The sequence below is a fragment of the Lynx canadensis genome, chromosome A2 (assembly GCF_007474595.2).
Source record: "Lynx canadensis isolate LIC74 chromosome A2, mLynCan4.pri.v2, whole genome shotgun sequence".
NCBI classification, from domain to species: domain Eukaryota; kingdom Metazoa; phylum Chordata; class Mammalia; order Carnivora; family Felidae; genus Lynx; species Lynx canadensis.
In genome coordinates, this window is record NC_044304.2 from 121,422,831 (window position 1) to 121,444,004 (window position 21,174).

At 46.1% G+C, this 21,174-nt stretch overlaps 1 protein-coding gene across 3 annotated transcripts in view; it reads right to left on the reverse strand.

The window, feature by feature from the left end:
* The window catches only part of NOD1 (nucleotide binding oligomerization domain containing 1), a 76,275-nt gene that overhangs the window by 46,580 nt on the left and 8,521 nt on the right, over positions 1 to 21,174 (reverse strand). The window contains exon 1 of one of the 3 annotated variants that reach the window (XM_030308178.1): positions 12,073 to 12,199. The exons of the other annotated variants lie outside the window; for them this stretch is intronic. The gene's annotated coding sequence lies outside the window, so the exon portion shown is untranslated. Of the gene's footprint in view, positions 1 to 12,072; positions 12,200 to 21,174 lie in introns of those variants that run through there. 3 annotated transcript variants of the gene reach the window in all.

Genomic DNA, 21,174 nt, shown 5'->3' on the forward strand with positions numbered 1-21,174 from the left:
ACTCCAATCAAAAGACACAGGACATCAGAATGGATAAGAAAACAAGACCTATATATATGCTGCCTACAAGAGACTCATTTTAGACCTAAACACACCTGCAGATTGAAAGTAAGGTAATGGAGAATCATCTATCATGCTAATGGACATCAAAAGACAGCTGGAGTAGCCATACTTATATCAGACAAACTATATTTTAAAACAAAGGCTGTAACAAAAGATGAAGAAGGGCATTATATCATAATTAAGGGGTCTATCCACCAAGAAGGTCTAACAATTATAAATATGTATGCCCTCAGCTTGAAACAACCCAAATATATAAGTCAATCACAAACATAAAGAAACTCATTCATAATAATACCATAATAGTTAGGGACTTTACACCCCCATTTACATCTAAGCAGAAAAATCAACAAGGAAACAATGGCTTTGAATGACACACTGGACAAGATGGGCTTAATAGATATATTCAGAACATTTCATCCTAAAGCAGCAGAATACAGATTATTCTCAAGTGCACATGGAACATTCTCCAGAATAGATCACACACTGACTGGGTCACAAATCAGCCTTCAACAAGTACAAAAAAACTGATATCATACCATGCAGATTTTAAGACCACAGTGCTAAGAAACTTGAAATCAACCACAAGAAAAAATTTGGAAAGACCATGAATACTTGGAGATTAAAGAACATCCTACTAAAGAATGAATGGGTTAACCAAGAAATTAAAGAGGAAATTAAAAGGTACATGGAAGCCAATGAAAATGAAAACACAACAGTCCAAAACCTCTGGGACGCAGCAAAGACAGTCATAAGAGGAAAGTATATAGCAATCCAGGCCTTCCTTAAGAAGGAATAAATGTCTCAAATACACAACCTAATCTCACACCTAAAGGAGCTGGAAAAAGAATGGCAAATAAAGCCCAAAACCAGCAGAAGAAGGGAAATAATAAAGATTAAAGCAAAAACCAATGATATCAAAATCAAAGAAACAGTAGAAGAGATCAAGAAAACCAGGAGCTGATTCTTTGAAAGAATTAACAAAATTAATAACCCCCTAGCCAGATTTATCAAAAAGAAAAAGGACCCAAATAAATAAAACCATGAATGAAAGAGGAGAGTTCACAACCAACAACAAAGAAATACAAACAATAATAAGAGAATATTATGAGCGATTATATGCCAACAAATTGAGCAATTTAGAAGAAATGGACAAATTCCTAGAAACACATAAACTACCAAAACTGAAACAAGAAGAAATTGAAAATGTGAACAGACCCATGCCCAGGAAAGAAATTGAATCAGTAATCAAAAATCTCCCAACAAACAAGAGTCCAGGGCCGGAAGGCTTTCCAAGGGAATTCTACCAAACATTTAAAGAAGTGTTGACACCTACTCTTTTGAAGGTGTTCCAAAAAATAGAAATAGAAGGAAAACTTTCAAACTCGTTCTACAAGGCCAGCATTACCTTGATCCCAAAACCAGACAAAGACCCCACTAAAAAGGAGAACTACAGACCAATTTCCTTGATGAACATGAAGGCAAAAATTCTCAACAGGATACTAGCAAACCAAATCCAATAATACATTAAAAGAATTATTTACCACGATCAAGTGGGATTTATTCCTAGGCTGCAGTGCTGGTTCAATATCCACAAATCAATCAACTTGATACATCACATTAATGAAAGAAAGGATAAGGACCACATAATCTTCTCAATAGATGCAGAAAAAGCATTTGACAAAATACAGCATCCTTTCTTGATAAAAACCCTCAACAAGGTAGGGATAGATATAACACACCACAACATCATGAAGGCCATATACCAAAGGCCCACAGCTAATATCATCCTCAACGGGGAAAAACCGAGTGCCTTCCCCCTAAGGTCAGGAACACAACAGGGATGTCCACTCTCGCCACTGTTGTTCAACATAGTGTGGGAAGTCCTCGCCTCAGCAATCAGACAACAAAAGAAATAAAAGGCATTCAAATTGGCAAGGAAGAAGTCAAACTTCCACTCTTTGCAAATGACATGATATTCTAGGTGGTAAACCCAAAAGACTCTGCCAAAAAATTGCTAGAACTGATATGTGGATTCAGCATAGTATCAGAATATAAAATCAACGTACAGAAATCTGTGGCATTTCTATATGCCAATAATGAAGCAGCAGAAAGAGAAATCAAGGAGCCGATCCCACTTACAACTGCACCAAAAACCATATAATACCTTCAAATAAACTTAACCAAAGAGGTAAAAGTTATATATGCTGAAAACTATATAAAGTTTATGAAAGAAATTGAAGAAGACACAAAGAAATGGAAAAACATTCCACACTAATGGACTGGAAGAACAAATATTGTTAAAATGTCAATATTACCCAAACCAATCTACATATTCAATGCAATCCCTATCAACACCAGCATTCCTCACAGAGCTAGAACAAACAATCCTAAAATTTATATGGAACCAGAAAAGACCCCAGATAGCCAAAGTAATTAATTTCCCCCAAAAGGAAAAGAAAAATTAGGTATATCCTCACCAAAAAAGAGCTGGCATAGCTACATTAAAATTAAATAAGGGAAGAAATGTTACTAGAGGTAGAAAAACATTTCATAATGACAAAATGATCAATTTTAAAGGACAATACAAAGATTTTAATTTGTATGCACCTAGTAACATATTTTCAAAATAATAAAGCAAAAATTGGGGCACCTGGGTGGCTCAGTCAGCAGATAGATCCTCTGACTTCAGCTCAGGTCATGATCTCATGGTTTGTGAGTTCGAGCCCCACATCAGGCTCTCCGCTGTCAGTGCAGAGCCTGTTTCAGATCTTCTGTCCACACCCACCTCACTACCTTTCCCCCTGTTGCACTCTCTCTCAAAAATAAACACTTAAAATAATAATATAATAATAAGGCAAGAATTGGCAATCCTAAAAGGAGAAATAGACAAATCCAAAATCACAATGGAGTTTTTTTTTAAGTTTATTTATTTATTATTGAGCGAGAGCGAGAGAGAGAGAGAGAGAGAGCACACAAGCTAGAGAGAGGTAGAGATTAGAGACAGAATCCAAAGCAGGCTCCAGGCTCTGAGCTGTCAGCACAGAGCCTGACGCGGGACTTGAACTCATGAATGGTGAGATCATGACCTAAGCTGAAGTCAGACACTTAACTGACTGAGCCACCTAGGTGCCCCACAATGGAGGACTTTAATACATGCTTCAGAGTAACTGAAAGAAAACACCACAAAAATTAACAGCCAGTAAGAACATGGAGAATCTGAACAGAATAACAAGTCTTCTAACTGACATCTATAAAACATGTACCCAACAGCAACAGAATGCCTCACATTAAACTGACATATCATAAAGCAAGTTCTTAACATATTTTTTTTTAATGTTTTTATTTATTTTTGAAGGAGAGAGAGACCGAGCATGAGCAGGGGAGGAGCAGAGAGAGAGGGAGACACAGAATTTGAAGCAGGCTCCAGGCTCCGAGCTGTCAGCCCAGAGCCCGACGTGGGGCTCGAACTCATAAACTGGGAGATCACGACCTGAGCCGAAGTCGGACGCCTAGCCGACTGAGCCACCCAGGTGCCCCTTAACATATTTTTTAAAGTTTATTTATTTATTTTTTAGAGAGAGAGAGAATTCCAAACAGGCTCTACACTGCTCCAATGCAGAGCTCGAACTCAGAAACTGTGAGATCAGGATCTGAGACGAAGTTAAGAGCCAGATGCTTCACCGCCTGAGCCACCCAGGTGCCGCTTAGCACATTTTAAAGGACTGAAATCATTCAGAATATATTCTCTGACCGTAGTGGAATCAAGCTAGAAATCAAAAATAAAAAGACACCTAGAAAATCCCCAAATCAACTGGTCAGAGAATAGAAATCAGAAAATATTTTGAACTGCATGATAATGAAAATACAACATACCAAAAATACAACACGTGTGGGATACAATTAAAGAACTCATAGAAATGTATAGACTTACATGCATATATTAGAAAAGAAAAACAAAAATTCTATTTACAAAGTGGGTTTAGGGGGAACATATGTCAACCTAACAATGAAGGTCATATATGAAAAGCCCACAGTGACCATCATACTCCATGGTGCAAAACTGAGAGCTTTCCCTTTAAGGTCAGGAATTCATTTAGAATAACAAGCAGATGAGGACAAGCACATGGTCAATGCAGGTCGCTGTGTTCTCTAGCTGCCCCCACACCCTCCTTCACTGGCCAGCTGCCAGGAGAAGCTGGAGGGGAAGTGGGTCTGGAGTGGCAAAAAGCTACACTTTCCAGAGAGTGCTCCTGTAAGTCAGTCTTACTGCAAAAGGGTCAGCAGGGCGCCTTCCCAGCTGAGGAGCACAGTGAGAGTGAGCAGGCCTCCTGGAGAGTGGAGACCTCCGTCCATTTCATTTGTTCATTTACACTCATCTTGCACAAAGGCAACTGGACCCAAGGGGGCTCACAGACAAGAGAAACAGCACAAACAGAAATCTAGCCGCTCACCAAATGCAAAGAAAACAAACTAATAGAAGAACGGAGGAAACAAAGCAAAGACTTCTGCCTTTTGTAAAGTTAGAACCCTAGAACGGAGTGAGGTCTGTGCTAGCCAAAAGTCTGCAAACGGCAAGCAAGGCCCGGGGTGCTTAGAAGAGCCCTGCGACCGACCTGCTGTCAGAAGGCATGTGATGAGGTCACAGGAACACATTGGACAAAGTATCACTTAGAAAGGAGCCCCACTTGGGGGTGCCTGTGTGGCTCAGTCCATTAAGCATCCCACTTCGGCTAAGGTCATGATCTCCCGGTCTTCTCCCCATCTGTGAGTTCGAGCCCCACGTGGGGCTCTGGGGCTTGGAGCTGACAGTTCGGAGCTTGGAGCCTGCTTTGGATTCTGTGTCTCCCTCTCTCTCTGCCCCTCCCCTGCTCACAGTGTTTCTTTCTCTCTCTCTCTAAAAATAAATGAACATTTTTTAAAAATTAAAAGAAAGAGAGAAAGAGAGAAAGAGAGAAAGAGAGAAAGAGAGAGAGAAAGAGAGAAAGAGAGAAAGAGAGAAAGAAAGAAAGAAAGAAAGAAAGAAAGAAAGAAAGAAAGAAAGAAAGTCAGTCCCACCTGGGGAAAGAACAACTGGGACTCACATGCAGAGACTGAGCGACTTCTGTTCCCCTTTCATCTCGGAATCACAGGGAGGCCCTTCCCCTACATTCAGTTTCACTTTCTAAAGAGGGATTTTGCCCAGTCCTGCGGCTTTCTTCCTTTTCTACTATCCCAAGGGATCCTGAAAGTAAATGCGCACTCTTTGTAACTAAGATAAAAAACATTTTATAAAGATGCTCATCTCTATAGAGGTTTCTTTTTATGTTTGAATAACTTTCCCCCTAGTAGGAAACTGTGGAAACTTTGGGAAATGCAATAAGTAAATAAATAAATAAGACAAAAAAAACCCAAATCACCTACACCACTGTTAACATTCTAGACTAACCTTCTACATTTTGGCATCACACTATATATATATATATATATATATATATATATATATATATATATACACACACACACACACACATATATATACACACACACATATATATACACACACACATATATATACATGTATATGTGTATATATATACATATATATGCTGTCCCTATGTCTGTGTACATATATATGTGTATATATACATATGTGTATATACATATATATGTATATATATGTGTATATATGTGTATATATACATTTATATGCTGTCCCTATGTCTGTGTACATATATGTACATGTATATACACATGTATATATATACACACATGTATGTATATATACACATGTATGTATATATGTGTATATATACACATGTATGTATATATGTATGTCTGTATATATGTGTATACATGTATATGTGTATGTGTACATACACATGTATGTATATATGTGTATATGTGTGTGTGTGTGTATATATATATATATATATATATATGCTGTCCCTTTACCATTATCTTGTGTTTCTGTGTAACCACCAAGGCCCTCTCTTGAGCTGCAGAAGCCAGTTTCTGACAGATGCTTTACTTCCCCGGTTTTTATTTTATAAAGAAAAATAAGAGCCACCTGCCACTCTTTGATCTTTTAAAGCCCGTAACTGAGAAATTCCACGTGCCAAACAAAGGATCAAACGTGATGCCGGCTGGTGACACCTCCGCTGGCCTGGCCCTGCCTGCCTGAACCCCCACAGCAAATCCAGAAGCCCCCATCCGTGGCCAATCACAAGACAACACAGTATCGTCAACAGGGCCTGCAGACGGGCTGCCAGGGAACAGGCGGGGGAGGGGCACTGGAAAGACTCCAGGATGTCGGCCTCCTGTGTCCTTCTGCAGAGGTCGGGTGTCACGGGCTGCACTGCATGGTGGCTCCAGCAGGGCACAGAAGGACCATCACTAACACTGAGTAAGCACTTTACTAGGGGCCCGGCATCCAGCCAAGGCTTTCCAGTACCTGCGAGAGATACAGTAACACAGGGCTAGATGTGGTCTCTAGAGCCAGCCAGGCCGAGGGACTGAATTCAAACCCTGTTCCCTTACTCATTCGCAAGCTAGCCGCAGCTTCTCTGAGCCTCAGTTTCCTCACAGTGACAGCCCCTGCCTCAAAGTGTTGCTACAAGGACTGAGTCATTATTCAAAGTGTCTAGACTGGGCATCAAGTAAACATCCTCAGTGATTATCACCTAATTTAATCTTCTCTATTATCTCCCTCAATTCTTCGGACAACCCTAGGTGGCAGAGGCCATTGTTATGGCCGATTCACAAATGAGAAAGCTGAGGCACACAGAGGTTAACTATCTTCCCAGAGTCACCGAGTTTATAACCTGGCAGGGCAGACGGACAGAACACAAGATTTCGAGTGTGGGGAGCACACCGAGTGGGAAATGAACCAAGAGCGCCAGTGAGATGTGCAGCGGCCCGCGGGCCTTCCTTGGGCCCCACTGGAGCCCTCTGCAGCGGCAGGTGGCCGGGAGACGTGCTCAGAACCCCTGTCTCTTAGGAGCGTGAATGTGAGACACACTGAGTCCCAGGAAACCCCCAGCACATGAGGACTGGGTCAGGGCTGCCCACTGCTGAGGGACACGGTCTCCACAGCCACCCAGGGGTCATACTCCTTAAATCCCGTGTATCTTTATAATAAACCTCCATGCACAGAGAGGACCTCAGTGTTATCTCCGAGTGAGATCGTGAGTTACATGCAGCAGCTTTGCCCTGAGCAGAATCACCGAGCAGAGCCCGGGGGCAGAGGTCACCCTGCCCACGGCATAACTGTGCATGTCAGCTACCAAATTTGGCTTCTACCCCCACAGACAGGGCCTCAATCAACAACAGAAGCCTCAAGAAAATCTTTCCCCATAATCTACACTGATCCCATGATTTCACTCTTCGACACTCAGCTGCTGGGAATTCATCCTGGGCCTGGAATACTTGTATTTCAAGATAAATGACACAGCTTTCCATAAATTGGTGTTGCAATACCAGGCAAGATGAACAGATCTGAAGCCTAGTCCTTCCAACATTCTTCAACAATGTAGCAGATGCAAACTGCTACATTGTGTAGTCAAGCCATTCTACAGGCATTTCTGCTGCTGTCGCTTTCGGAGGCTGGGAACACATACTAACAGAAGCAAAACCAAAGCCAGCTTTGCTGGCATCCAGCTGCTATGGAATCTGGCCAGGGCTATGAGCGCCTGTACCTATGCTGACCCCAGCGCCACCTACATCCCTCACTGCCCTCCCCCCCACCCCCAGTTCAGTTCATTTCTCTGAGGTTTATTTTTGAGAGAAAGAGAGAGAGAGCGTGCGTGCACATGTGTGAGAGGGGCAGAAAGGAGGAGACAGAAGATCGGAAGCAGGCTCCACACTGTGAGTGCAAAGCCTGATGCGGGACTTGAACTCACAACCATGAGATCATGACCTGAGTAGAAATCAAGGGCTGCTTTGGGGGTGGCAGGGAGGGGAGGGTGGGTGATGGGTATTAAGGAGGGCACCTTTTGGGATGAGCACTGGGTGTTGTATGGAAACCAATTTGACAATAAACTTCATATATTGAAAAAAAAAGAAAGAAAGAAAGAAAGAAATCAAGGGCTGCTTAACCAACTGAGCCACCCAGGTGCCCCTGTTCATTTCTCTAAATGTGAGTTCCCAAACAGGCTGATGCTCCTTGAAAAATAGACACAGTGATAGAAGTAGGTGGCTCATTAAATAGTTTGGATTCTTGGGGTGCTCGGCTGGCTCAGTCAGTAGAGCGTGCAACTTCTGATCTCAGGGTTGGGAGTTCGAGCCCCACACTGGGTACAGAGCATTACTTAAAAATAAAATATTTAAAACACATAAATAAGTAGTTTGGACCCTCTTCCTAGGTACCAGGGAGGGTTACAGTTCCCTACCCCCTTGAAGTCACTTGCTTTGAATCATGACCCACCAATAATGACAACAGGGACGGTATGAGCAAGACACAAACCTGTTGTTTGAGCTGCTGAGATTTTGGAATTATCTGTAACCCAGCCCAGCCTGAGGGAGACCACGCTTTTGGACAAGAACAGCGTTCAGCACGGTGCGAAACTGAGGCCCAGAGTGGAGAAGTGGGTTGTCAAAGTCCAGACGGCTAGGCAGGGCTGGATGCACACCACGGCTCCCACCCTTCCTTCACAAGACGGCAGTTTCTGGAGGACAGAACCCCGGGACATTAAAGGACCACGCGTAGTAAAGAGAAGCCGCTACAATTTTTTTTTTTTTTTTTAGATACCATAAAAACTGACTGTATTTATGGAGTTCAGGGTTAGATTAAAATAAAACACCATTCTCTGTCTCGCTCTACTTACAGTCATCCATAAAAGAAGATACTAACATATGAAGCAGAAAACAGGCACACGAGCAAGTCCTGCATATCCTTGATTTCTACCGCAGCGGCCGCATCTGCTTGTTGTGGTCCCACATCCTGTCGTTTCACCCGGCTACCTGCCCGGTGCCAGAACCGCTGCACCTCAGCCCAGTCCACCGTCACCACGTCAGGACTGTCACGTACGAACCATCGTCAGTGACGAAGACATACGTACTGGCACAGAAAGGTCTTCCAGACCTATCATCACTTGAAAAACACACACTGCTGGGGCACCTGGGTGATGATCTCGCGGTTCATGGGTTCGAGCCCTGCGTCCCCATCAAATGAAGCGACAGGTCATGGAAACCAAGCAAACTCAGAGGAGATGCTACGACTCTTTCTGGGCACCTGTGAATAAAAGAAATGCTCTTTCTGGTTTGGTGAAATATCACAGTCAAGCTGACAGGTTTGTGGGCGGGAACAATTTTATTTTGTCTTCAATTTCGTAGGAGGCTGTCCACTCATGGTATTGCCACTTAACTCCGGTTTGAAATAAGGAATCAAAAGTGAAAATATCAATCCTCACGAAAAAAATTATAGAGCAAAAGAATCAACAAAACTGACTTGTAAGTAGATATTTTTCCATCTTCGGACCTCAAGCAATACCTTATTGAAGAAATGCTCCGTGATCACCAAATATTTCATCTCCTTTTGTATTTTCCCCTTCCTTTCATGGAACACAAGCCTCTCAATGGTTTAAAACAATATCGGCTCATTTGCCTTCTGTGGAACATCTTGCCCCTGAGTGATGTTTGCATTTTGATGGAGGACTGTCGCAGGAAGCTCACATTTTCCCACCCGATATCCGCTCCCCACCCAAAAGGTACCGTTACCAGTGAAACCATTTGAGATTCTTTCCCCTCTCTGTTAAAAGCACATCCTATCATGAATGTCAAACCAGCAAATACCATCTCAGCAAAGCCGCAAGCTGCCGCACGCACTATGGGTTTCCAAAACATTCTCACTCCCACAGCCCTGAACAACAGAAATCGATCATTGATATCAGATAATAGATAACTGGTGTTTATTTATTGAGTTCAGATTTAAGAGGAGCTCAAGAAAGCCACCATTCCCGGCCTGCCTCGGAGATATTCCCCAGATTATAAAACATCAATCAGAATGGACTCTGCCAACCTGAACATAGACCCCAGCGAAACCCACACACACCCATGAGGGTCGACGATTACACCTGCAGTCTCCTCAAGGAAATTTCTCCTCTCTTGAAGAAGATTCATTTTGGTGAATAGGACCCACAGCCTCCTCAGACCAGTCTTAAAATGACGATGATAATTATACTGTGTTTATTGACGTGGACTGGCTGGAGTGAGGATTTTTTTTATTTTTTATTTTATTATTATTTTTTTAACGTTTTATTTATTTTTGAGACAGAGGGAGACAGAGCATGAATGGGGGAGGGTCAGAGAGAGAGGGAGACACAGAATCCGAAGCAGGCTCCAGGCTCTGAGCCGTCAGCACAGAGCCCGACGCGGGGCTCGAACTCACGGACCGCGAGATCGTGACCTGAGCCGAAGTCGGCCGCTTAACCGACTGAGCCACCCAGGCGCCCCTGGAGTGAGGATTTGAAGAGCATGGCCCCACCGTTCTTCAAGGTGCCCATCCACGGGGTGGGTGGACTAACCCATCCCAACAGCAAGCTCACAGAAAGCGAGTGCCTAGCATATGTTTACACAGTATTGGCAGTGCTGGGCAGAGAACACGCACAATGGGGAGACTCAAACTGCCTCCACTTTCCCTGCTGCGTAATCCACAAAAACATTAGCTCAGTTATGCTCCCAGGCTTCTGACATTAGACAAATGCAAACTGCCATTCTTTAATGGGCCTACATAGAACTCTTTCCCTCGCTCTCATGGGCTGGTTGTTGTTGTTGTTCCTATTAATTTTTCTTACTTTGTTTTCAATTTCTTATCCTGGGACACAAGCCCACTCCTGTATGCCTCTGCCATGCCGGAAAACGACTGACAGTTTCCTCTGGAGAAAACGTAGCAGATGGGTGAGGCTACAGTTTATTATTTGAAGCTTTTAAACTCCATTAACACTCGTTCGCTTTAAGTATCTGAAAGCCCTTAATCCCTCAGAATTTCCAAGCAGATACAGAAGTCGATCTCCCATCATCTCTCTTCTGTGCCACTGCCCCCCGCCCCCTCTCCTTCCATCTAGCTTCCTTTTCTTCTCTATCTTCCTTTCTTGGGCAAGTGCCACAGAACTCCAGATGCAGACGCAGCCAGCCACCCTGCCTACAAAGGAAGGAATGCTGCCCCAGCTGATGTAAGCCCTTGGGAGGGGATGGAAGCTGACAGAATGCAGACCTCCTGTCGCGGAGCCTTCTGGGAAGTCCCACTTCTGACTCCACATGGCTTAGAGTCAAGCCTCCTGGTTGAGAAACACTGCATATAACGTATGCAGAACCAGCCCCTTGCTTCTCTGCTGGAACCCTGGGTTGTTTTGTTTTTTTTTTTTTATCATTTATTTTTGAGAGACAGAGAGAGACAGAGCATGAGTGGGGGAGGGGCAGAGAGAGAGGGAGACACAGAATCCGAAGCAGGCTCCAGGCTCCGAGCTGCCACCACAGAGCCCAACACGGGGCTCGAACCCACAAACCAGGAGATCATGACCTGAACTGGAGTCGGCACTTAACTGACTGAGCCACCCAGGCGCCCCTGGAACCCTGAACTTCTTGAGTGGAACAGAATGTTGTCCAAGGCCCCCATTTTCGAGGTGAGGAAACCGAGGCCCTGGGCAGTATGGATCAACCAGAACTAGAAGCCAGGCCTCCTGGCCCTGAGGCAAAGGCTTCTTTTGCTTCCTTGTGATTAGAATAGCTGCCTGGGTGGGTGGAAGCATACACCCTCCCCCCAAGTAGCAATGGACAGACACCTTGCTCTTCCCCTCGGCCCCTCTCTCCCCGCTGGGAACTCCCGCTTCTCTCAGAGGACGAGGTACTTCACCTTCTCCCTTCTTAACTTCTCCCTTCGTGCTGATTGATGGTGGCTATCAAGGGCCAAGCAAGACTCTAACACCAGGTTACCCGATTCTAATCATAGCGGTGTGATTTGGACAAATGACACCACACCCCCCCTCTGTGCTTCAGTGTTCTTCCCTAGAAAACGCAGACAAGATTAGCGCCTACCTCCTAAGATCGCCACGAGGGTTTGATGAGTTCATACACACGCGGTGGTTAGGGCAGCGCGGGTCACGCTGCAGGCACAGACCATGATGGAGAAGGCAGACGAGCCCAGGACTTCTGCCCCGTTCATCCTTGAGGTCCAGCATTTGACTGCGAGCAAAGAGGCCTATCTGGTTAGTCACTGCACTCTAGAACACAGTGGATGCGAGATAAAAAAAAAATTACTGAGGGGCGCCTGGGTGGCTCAGCTGGTTGAGCGTCCGACTTCGGCTCAGGTCATGATCTCACCGTTTGTGAGTTCGAGCCCCGCGTCAGGCTCTGTGCTGACAGTGCGGAGTCTGCTTGGGATTCTCTCTCTCCCTCTCTCTCAAAAATAAACGCTTAAAAAAGTTGTGGAGTGAATGAATCTGGCACAACACACTGCTTAGGGCAGGGGCTTCCTTACTGTGCACTGAATGAATATGCGAATACTTAGGGGAAGTTGCTTGCTAAGGTGATTGGTGGATAAATTCAAATCTGAGGGCACGAGTATCTTCTATTGCTCTAAGGCATTTATATCAGCTGCTGCATTGAAAAGGCCAACCAGAGCCCAGCTCTCAACTTCTAGGACATTGTCTATCCATGCACCCAGGACAAAATCACTTGTGCTTTGTGACAGTGCCCCACCCCACCCCCTCTCCTGCCATGGTGCCTTATGGGGGCTGACATGCAATTATTGATTGACATTTTCCTGGTGTCATCCAGGCTTTGAAAAACGAAGTTTCAAAAGCACCCTGCCTGGGATCCACCTCTGAGGGGCCAGTAAATAAAAGTACCTCAATAAGGAAAGAAGACTGAAGACAAGAGACGATTGAATCAGAAACTCAGATCTGGAACTCTGTAAGCGGGTTTAAGCACTTAGGCGGAAGGAAGTGCTCCAGAAGCAACAGGTCTGGGACATCTGGGGGTGGCACTGAGAATCAACACAGAGAATGTCTGGGGCTGCTCAAAGGAAAGGCGTTCCACCAGAACAGAATAAGTTAGTCACTTCAGAGGCTTGAGTTGAAACTTGACCTTGAGTAAATAAACACTGCTGACTGCTGGCCAAAACACTTAGCTGGAGTGTTTTATTCACCCCACTTGAACATGATGCCACAGTCAGAACCACGTGGGACCCAAGTCTACCCAGGAGCTCGGCTGCAGGGTATCCGGGACGTGAGTAGGGTGACCCTGAGGGGTGCTGAGAGGTTGAGAAGATGCCAAGTTCCCCAGAGGCAGCACCACCCTGGGCCTGGGCCCTCCAGAGCCCTCAGCCAGTGTGGTCCTGTGGTAGGGAGCAGGCCTCCCACCAGCCAAAACACATCGCCTCCGACTCTGTCACCTCATGACAACATCACAGAAGTATGGAGAAAGAGGGCAGTGTAGACCCCCCAAAGCAAGCTGGCATGCCATGGTGAGGTCTCAGCCCCCTTACGGTTTGGAGGCTTTTCCTATGACGTGAAAGCTCCAAATAAAGAATTTGTTTTTTTTCCAAACCCTGTGCCTTTTAAAGGTATGCCATTCCCCCGGCTAACGAACAGGGCGGAGAAAGCACCTCTTTCAGGGCTTTTGGGCAATGCCAGACGAGAGCAGACTCGTATGAAAAACTATCCGATGTCCCTTCCCTTGGCCAGGGAGGCAGGGTTCCCAGGATTTGGTACCTGCAGATCCTGACAGTCTGACATCCACACTCCCACCCTGCCTCTGCTCATTAGGTCCTTTGGTTCCTGTTTCCAAGGAGCCAGAAAGGACTGATCCGCCCACCTCTATCCACCGAGGCTCCTGCTGAGGGATCCTGGCACCTAGGAGGCCCGCACACGTTTACACATCTGCCCCAGAGAACCACGGAGCCAGTGCTGTGGTTAGGGGGGTCAGGCTCCGATGTCTGATTCTGCCACCTTTTACTTTAGTATGGGCTTCAGCTGTTTCATTTAGAAACTGAAAACCGAAATTTCCGTCTCCAGAATTGTCTCACACATTAAGATGAGGTTTATAAAGCTTAATAAATAGGGGTTAACTATCTTTTTCTTGTTCATTACTAACAGAAAAAGCAGGGGTTGGGGTGGGGGGTAGGGATCTCCTGAAGCCCCACCCCACGGCCTTTTAGAATAAAATTCCAAATCCTTCCCAGCCCAGGAAGCTGGGCTTGGCCTGAGTTTGGTTCATTCTTTAGCTCTCTCGGCACATTCCCCAACACAGCCGGTGCCTTCCCGCCTCTGAGCCTTCAAACATGCTGTTCCCTGCGTTTGGCTGCTCCAACTCCTTCTCATCCCAAGTTCTAGTTGAAAAGGCTCATTCTTGGAAAAGCATATCTCAGACTGCCTTAATCCTGGTGCGGCTCTGATGGTCTGTCTCATGGCATACCGTTGTTTTCACTTACGGCGCTTACCACAGTTTCAAACTATGTGTTTGTGTGTTACACCCCTTCCTCCTCCAGGATCCTGCAAACTCCATTTGGCCGGATGCTGGGTCCGGTTCATTCACTGCTGTATCCCAGTGATACAGATAGACTCCTGGCACTAGCAAGGCCTTCCGATAATATTTGTTGAATTAATGTGTTGAAGAATTGAATCTCCAGCGAGCCAGGAGGAACCAGGAGCTACAAACAGCTTTCTAACAGCCCTCAACACCAGACTGGGGAGCCAGCGAAGCACTCCACACTTTCTGTTTTCCCAGAAAAACAATCGCCACCTCATTATCTGAAAGGCTGAAGCATCCTCCATTCACTCAATGGAGAATGTGCATATCTGGGCCCGTGTTCCGCTGGCTCGGGTCTCCTGGAAGATTGCTAGATCTCCAAAAGAGGCAAAAGCTCCTGGGGTGTAAAGAAGAGGGACGGGGAGGAAGGAATTTGTGAAAAGGCAATCACCTTGGACCAGGCACTTCACTTTCGACGGCATGCTGTTTGAACACTGTGCCCAGCGCAGCCCCACCTGGAACTTCCAGGCCTGCTCTTTCTGCACACCTGTCTGGGTGAAGGTAGGTTTTGTTACACCCAGGCTAACTGTCTCAGTGCACTGAGATGACATTTCTCTCAAATAAACATCATAACCCACTCTAAAAACATCAGTCAATAGGAATATCAGGGCTCCCCCAGCCCCACCACACCCAGGGGATGTTAGATCAGCCAGTGGAAGCAATTGTTGAGGCTTAAAAGCTGCAAGTCTGGGGTTGAGGCAGGGGCGGGGAGGAAGTCCCCCTTATAAGCAGGCAGTTCTTTGGCCGCTGGGGCCCCCGTGTCCAGAAATACGGGTCTTCAAAGAGCAGAAGCACGTCTGCTGGCCAATTACAGAAGGCAGGCATGGGGAAGTGGGGGAGGTGAGCAGAGGCAGGGGCACCCATAGAGTGCAGCTTCAGTGGTTGATAACAGGGTTCCACTTCAAATCCTGGGTAAAGCCTTTACTATTTGTTCACTTTGGACGAGTTCTTTCATCTCACTGAGCTTCGGTTGTCTCATCCATAAAATGGGATAACCAGCACAGAGGGCTGTTGGGAAGATTAAATGCGCTAAAAAAAAAAAAAAAAAAAAAGGCACCACCACCACCACCAAATCCCCAAACCCTAAAGCCTTTAGACCAGGGCTACACACAGTTAAATCTATGTAAGTGTTTGCTATTATTTAGGGTCTTTCAGATCAGATGCATCATCATTTCATTCCATCAAGCCTCAAACCAATGCTTCCACATAAGGTAGAGTTATCCATCCCCATTTTGCAGATACAAAAACTGAGACTCACGACTGTTAAGTACGTTAGCCAAAGCCACATAGCTCAAGGGGTGGCAAGACCAGCACTCTGACCCCAGTAATCTGCGTAATCATTATCACAATAATTGGCATTTCCTGAAAGCCAGGTGGCTTATATCAATTACCTCATCAAATACGCAAAACCACTTGGTAAAGAAAGAATTCTTATAACTACTTGACAAAGGAGGACACAGGGTGAATAGGTTAAGTATCTTGGCGAGCTCACACAGTTAAAGAACAAAGTAGGAGCTTGAGTTCAATTCTGACCCCAAAACCAGTTTCTTTCATTTACATCCTGCCTGTCTGTATTTGTTACAGATCTCATGTGCCACTTGAAACCATGGATGTCCCTGAATTTATATTAAATGTAAAACACCTCCTTGTTAAACGGGGTCCATGAGTGGCTCCATCCCAATGAAGGAGCCCGCTGTCATGAACTGTAAGAAATAAGGATATCCCCAAAGAACAGCCTAGCTTTCCACCAAGTTCCTTCTAGAAAGTTTGGTTTGCGGGCACAGATAGCAATTGGGGAATGTGTTAAAACGGAGTATGGGAAGTTCTTAGCCATCTGGCTTTAATCTTTCGGGAATTAGAACACCACAGATATTTTCTCAAGTTAGTCATCACCTGCCATGGAAGGGTTTTCTCTAGCAACGCATGACTGTCCTACCCAGTTGCGTGTGCCTCTGAAAAACTCTATGTCCTCCCAACTCTTTTCTTCCCTTAGGTGAAGACACGTAAAGAGGCCAACCACCAACATCCTGAAACAAACAGAACAGTGGCGACTTTTCATGTTTTATTAAAATACCGACCTACTAAAACCTGGTGCTAATCTGGTGCTCACTTTGCAATTATCTGGGCCCTTATGTTGACCTATTTATTAATACTTGAAACTATAGTTTTATGAAACAAATTCCAAAGTGGCAGTTTACTAGGCTACCTTCCGTTTTTAACAAAGTGCAGTACAAAACTGCCTTGCTGGCTTTAGAGCAGCCCCTTGTTAGGGCACTGTGCCCCAGCAGAGGGCCAGGACGCCCTCAGAGTGACCGCGCCCAGGCCTGCCTGACACAATGGCTCCAGAGGCTGGGGCAGGGGCGGGGGGATGACGAAGGTAGGGGTGGTGGTGAGCTTGGCTTGTCCAACTCTGCAAAGTGATCTCTGCCCACAGTTTGGTCTGCGGCAGTTCTAGATAAAACGCAGGGATAAAAATTCAAGCCAGGAAGTCTGGCTTCGACACACTTAACGGCACTGGGTAAAAAACCATAAATTAACTGAAATGGCAGGGACTACTCATTTCTTACTACAACAGGCAAGTGTGGAAAAAACACTTGCCCTCAATGAGCATTATCTGATGCACCAAAGACTTTTCCTCAAAACAAAGTTGAGACTTTGTGGATGGATGGAAAGAGGCCCTGCGGGTGGGACACAATTGACGTTGCCAGGCGGTAAAACAGGGCTTCTAGAAACGTGCAAAATATCTACAGCTTCTGCATGACAAAAATTCAGCACAAGTACAAATTTTAGCTTTTCTAATTTCATCTTGCCTAAAGTTGTCCCAAAAAAGAGAGCCGTAAAGTCAACTGGTAACGCAAACCTCAAATCCCAGGCTTATGTCTTAAGGGTTGGAAGAAACAGTGAACTCTCCGGCTAAAAAGACACATGAATTCGATAGTCTCACGTAAGCGAAAGTCAGCGATTGCACATATACGGCAAAAACACCTGATCCTAGTTTCACATGACATCACTGTGCCGAATGCAATCGTCCAGTCTAAACAGTGCTATCGTCACTACAAGCGATCGTCAGGGGCACACACAGCGGGCCCCAGGGTGAGAGGTTCATCTGGGATGCAGCATCGACAGCTGTAGGATCTGGGTCCCCCTACCCCAAATTCCTGTTCTTGGTCACTGAAGAACGATGCGTTGTCCCTAAGCCAAGAGGCAGAGGCAGAACAGAAGCAGCCTGGGTATAGTCTGGGCATGCTGCCAGGAGGAGAGCCACGTGTGTGTGCCCACATCAATTCTGAGACCCTACAGACAGCACAGCTTTCTTAGGAGCCCATTTTTCATAGAGGTGGCAGCGGGGTGGAGAAGTCTTAGGATTAAGGGCTGTTTTGTTGGTTTTTTTTTTGTTTTTTTTTTTTTTTTTGTCAAGAAATTCATTCCTGTCACATGCAGTAAAGCTGTATTCCAGACCCATCAATAAACCCTGGGGGAAGGGGGTGGAGGGAACCAGTGGCTTGAAATTCCAGACCTCAAAGCACCCAGAGGCCCAAGAGGAAAGAAGCCTTTCCCTTAGCAGGGCCAGACAAGAGCAGGGGAATGGAGCATGGAGGGAGACAGTTTCTACACAAACACCCCACCCCCCACTTCACGGCTGTGTCAAGTAAACAGCAGCGACAGGTGTGAGACACAAAGCACTGCCACTGTGCCTCATGACCACCACTCACAGAGCACCTGCCATACGTCACCTGCCCTGCCAGGCATTTGCTACGCACTATCTCGCTTAACTGTAAGAGTCCTCATACAGCTGTTATTTTTACTCCCAGTTTTCAGGTAACTTCCCTATGGTCACATATCATAGAAGCAACAGAAACTGAATTTGGGCCCAGGTTTGTTGGGAGTCCGAAACTCTGAACTTACTTCTCCATTCCACAAAAATTAAATGTACTCTTCTTAAAACCTTTGAAAGGCCCTTCTTCTACCTCTAGGCTGTTATTGTTTTCAACCCACCTCTTAAAGCCGCCCTGCACGTGGGGTAGAACCGTGCGTCTTGCCCAATGGCCCTGCTTCTGGGATTACAGCTACTTGCCACCAACATCGCCCCCACGGTGAGGAAGGGTCCATCCTGTGAAATCCACTCCTCTCAGAAATCCACAGGAGAGGCACCCCGCCCTGGACATGATAGCACCCAGACGGGGGCTTTTGGAAAGATGGACAAACCCAACCCTGTGGCAGCACCCGGCCTCATCCTTAAATCACCCAGAAGTCGCGGAGGCCGCGGGTTTCCTGGTTTCCCCCAACTTCATTTCCAAGGCAACAATGGAGCAATTTCCCAGACGCAGAGTCAAGCGGGGATCGTAACCAGGCACGCCTTCTGTTTTTCACAATGTGCCCAAAGACTGACGAACATAAGAGGGTCTCTTCAACACGATATTCGCCCTGCCAAGCATAGTCTCGTTCCCCTTTTGGTGGCTCACAAAGCCTGAGGGAAGCCCGCCGCCAGGCCCCCAGGACCACACAGGACACTGGGTGCCGAGGGATCCGTCTGCAGCTGGACTCCATCAAGGCCCCTGTGTGCCTTCCCACCTTCCTCAGCAGCCACGCTTTCTTCTGTCATTGGCTCCCAACCCTGGCTGCACATTGGAATCACCTGGGGAGTTGAAACGCTATCGAGGACTGGGTCCCAGCCCCAGGGATTCTGATGTAATGGGTCTGGGATGGGGCCAGGGCAGCTGCATTTTAAAAGTGCCCAGGCGATTCTAAGGTGCAGGCAGGATTGAGACACCCTAAGGAGGGAATCAGTGATTCTGCAGATGCTCAAGTTCGTCCCTCTGAACTTTCTCTGCATTCCTCAAACTGTCTGCACTTTTCCGACTCATTTCACCTGTAGCTCCTCTGTTACGGAACCAGGCTGGAACGCTGGCGGAGAAACCAAGCAGCACTCGGAGATCTTGGTGGATTGGAGATTTATTTAGCACCGGCGGGCCCCGAGGAGACCGTTTCTCCAAAGATCTGAGCCCCAAATGGAAGTGGGAAGGGCAATTTATAGCTGTCAGCTTCCGTATTCGTGGCGGGTTTTCGAGCGCGTGCGCGGCAAACAGGGCAAGAAGAACCCGGAAGAGGGGTCTCTAAGCCAGAGACCAGAGCTTGTTTTAGCCCCATCGGCCATCTTTGGCGTACTTTAATTCACTTCTCCAACATTTCCCCCCGCTTTGATGCCTTTTAAAAAAACTTTTAGTAGTCATCACCTTTCAGTTTTACAGGTTGGTACTCTCGGAAGGCTAAGATACGTGTAGTAGTTTGGCAAGCAACAGTGTTTTCAATAAAATGTACCACGGCATTCAGTATACAGGGCCTGATGGACACAAGTAAAATTATGGAGAGGAGGGGCCCCTCCAGGGCAGGAAGCCAGGATGCCCAATCTGTGAGATTCCATCCTTCTTATTGATTGATACTTTCCTGTTGTCTACGTTGATTTTTTTTTTTTTTTTTGAGTTCCTTAACCTTAGTTGTAACTGTTCCTGATTGGTTTACGAAATAGCAACATTCCTCCCCCAGAAAGATGCAGATCCCTCTTTTTTTCTGAAGTGACGAGGTGGAGGGACTTGCCGATTTTGGAGGGTCACTGCCGCCCGAGAGTTTATTTGGCTTTGTAAGGTTACCAGAGAATCTGCCACCCATCCCATGTCTTCATTTATCTCTTGAGATAGTCTATGGTATAGTCCTACGGATGAACCTATGCCCCCAATTCTGGTTCCTATTCCTGTCGCAATTCCTGCTCCTATCAGAATGGGTAGCAGGATTGCCTGTTTAGCCAGGGACTTGGGGCTAAAGGCTGTTAGGAACTGATCTTCAGTGTATACGGATACCTCTGCGGTTAGGAAGACAGAATAACATATCTGAGTCCAGTTGGCCTCTAAGCATTGGTAGACCGAATTAGAACACAGATAGAACACCCCAGGGGTTGAACATAGGGTTCAAATATAACCTTCTTCTTTAAGGTTATATTTTTTGCACATAGAGAGGTACCATTCATACCTTCAGGGACTGTACAGGTTAGATTGTCGGTATTTGTGAGATGGACCCCAGTGGCCAGGGGTCCAATTAAGACAGAGGTGTTGGTTTTGAGATTTTCAGGAGCTTCCCAGGTCAAAGGGATGGGAGTGGCTAAGTGAGCCCTCCGGCTGAGGGGCAAGCACATCCAACAGGTTTGGGTGTGATTATGTATTTTATGGAGGACTTGGAGTGTTGGCCCAACGCTGGAGTGGGGAATTGGTAAGCATCTGATTGAGGGCTGAAAGGTCCAAACCCTGGTAGGCTGCCCAGGGAGCGGTTGCCTTTACGGCTTGTATTACCCCATCCTGGCTATCCTTTATAACTTTTTGAAGGGCCCTGTCTTGCACCCCTCCCCCGTCCGAGATCCCCCACTGAGGAAGGTAACTGTGGCAAGCTTGCTTCCCTCTCTGGAGGCCCTTGTTGTGACATGGGTTCCTGATATTTTGGGTTATCTCTACGGTCCGATACTTAGCCCTTGGGGCACTGGGTGACCGACAGAGAGTGGGTGTTTCTCCCTGGTAGCAATCTTTGTGGAGGGAGGTGAAGGTGCTGAATGCCCTTGACCCC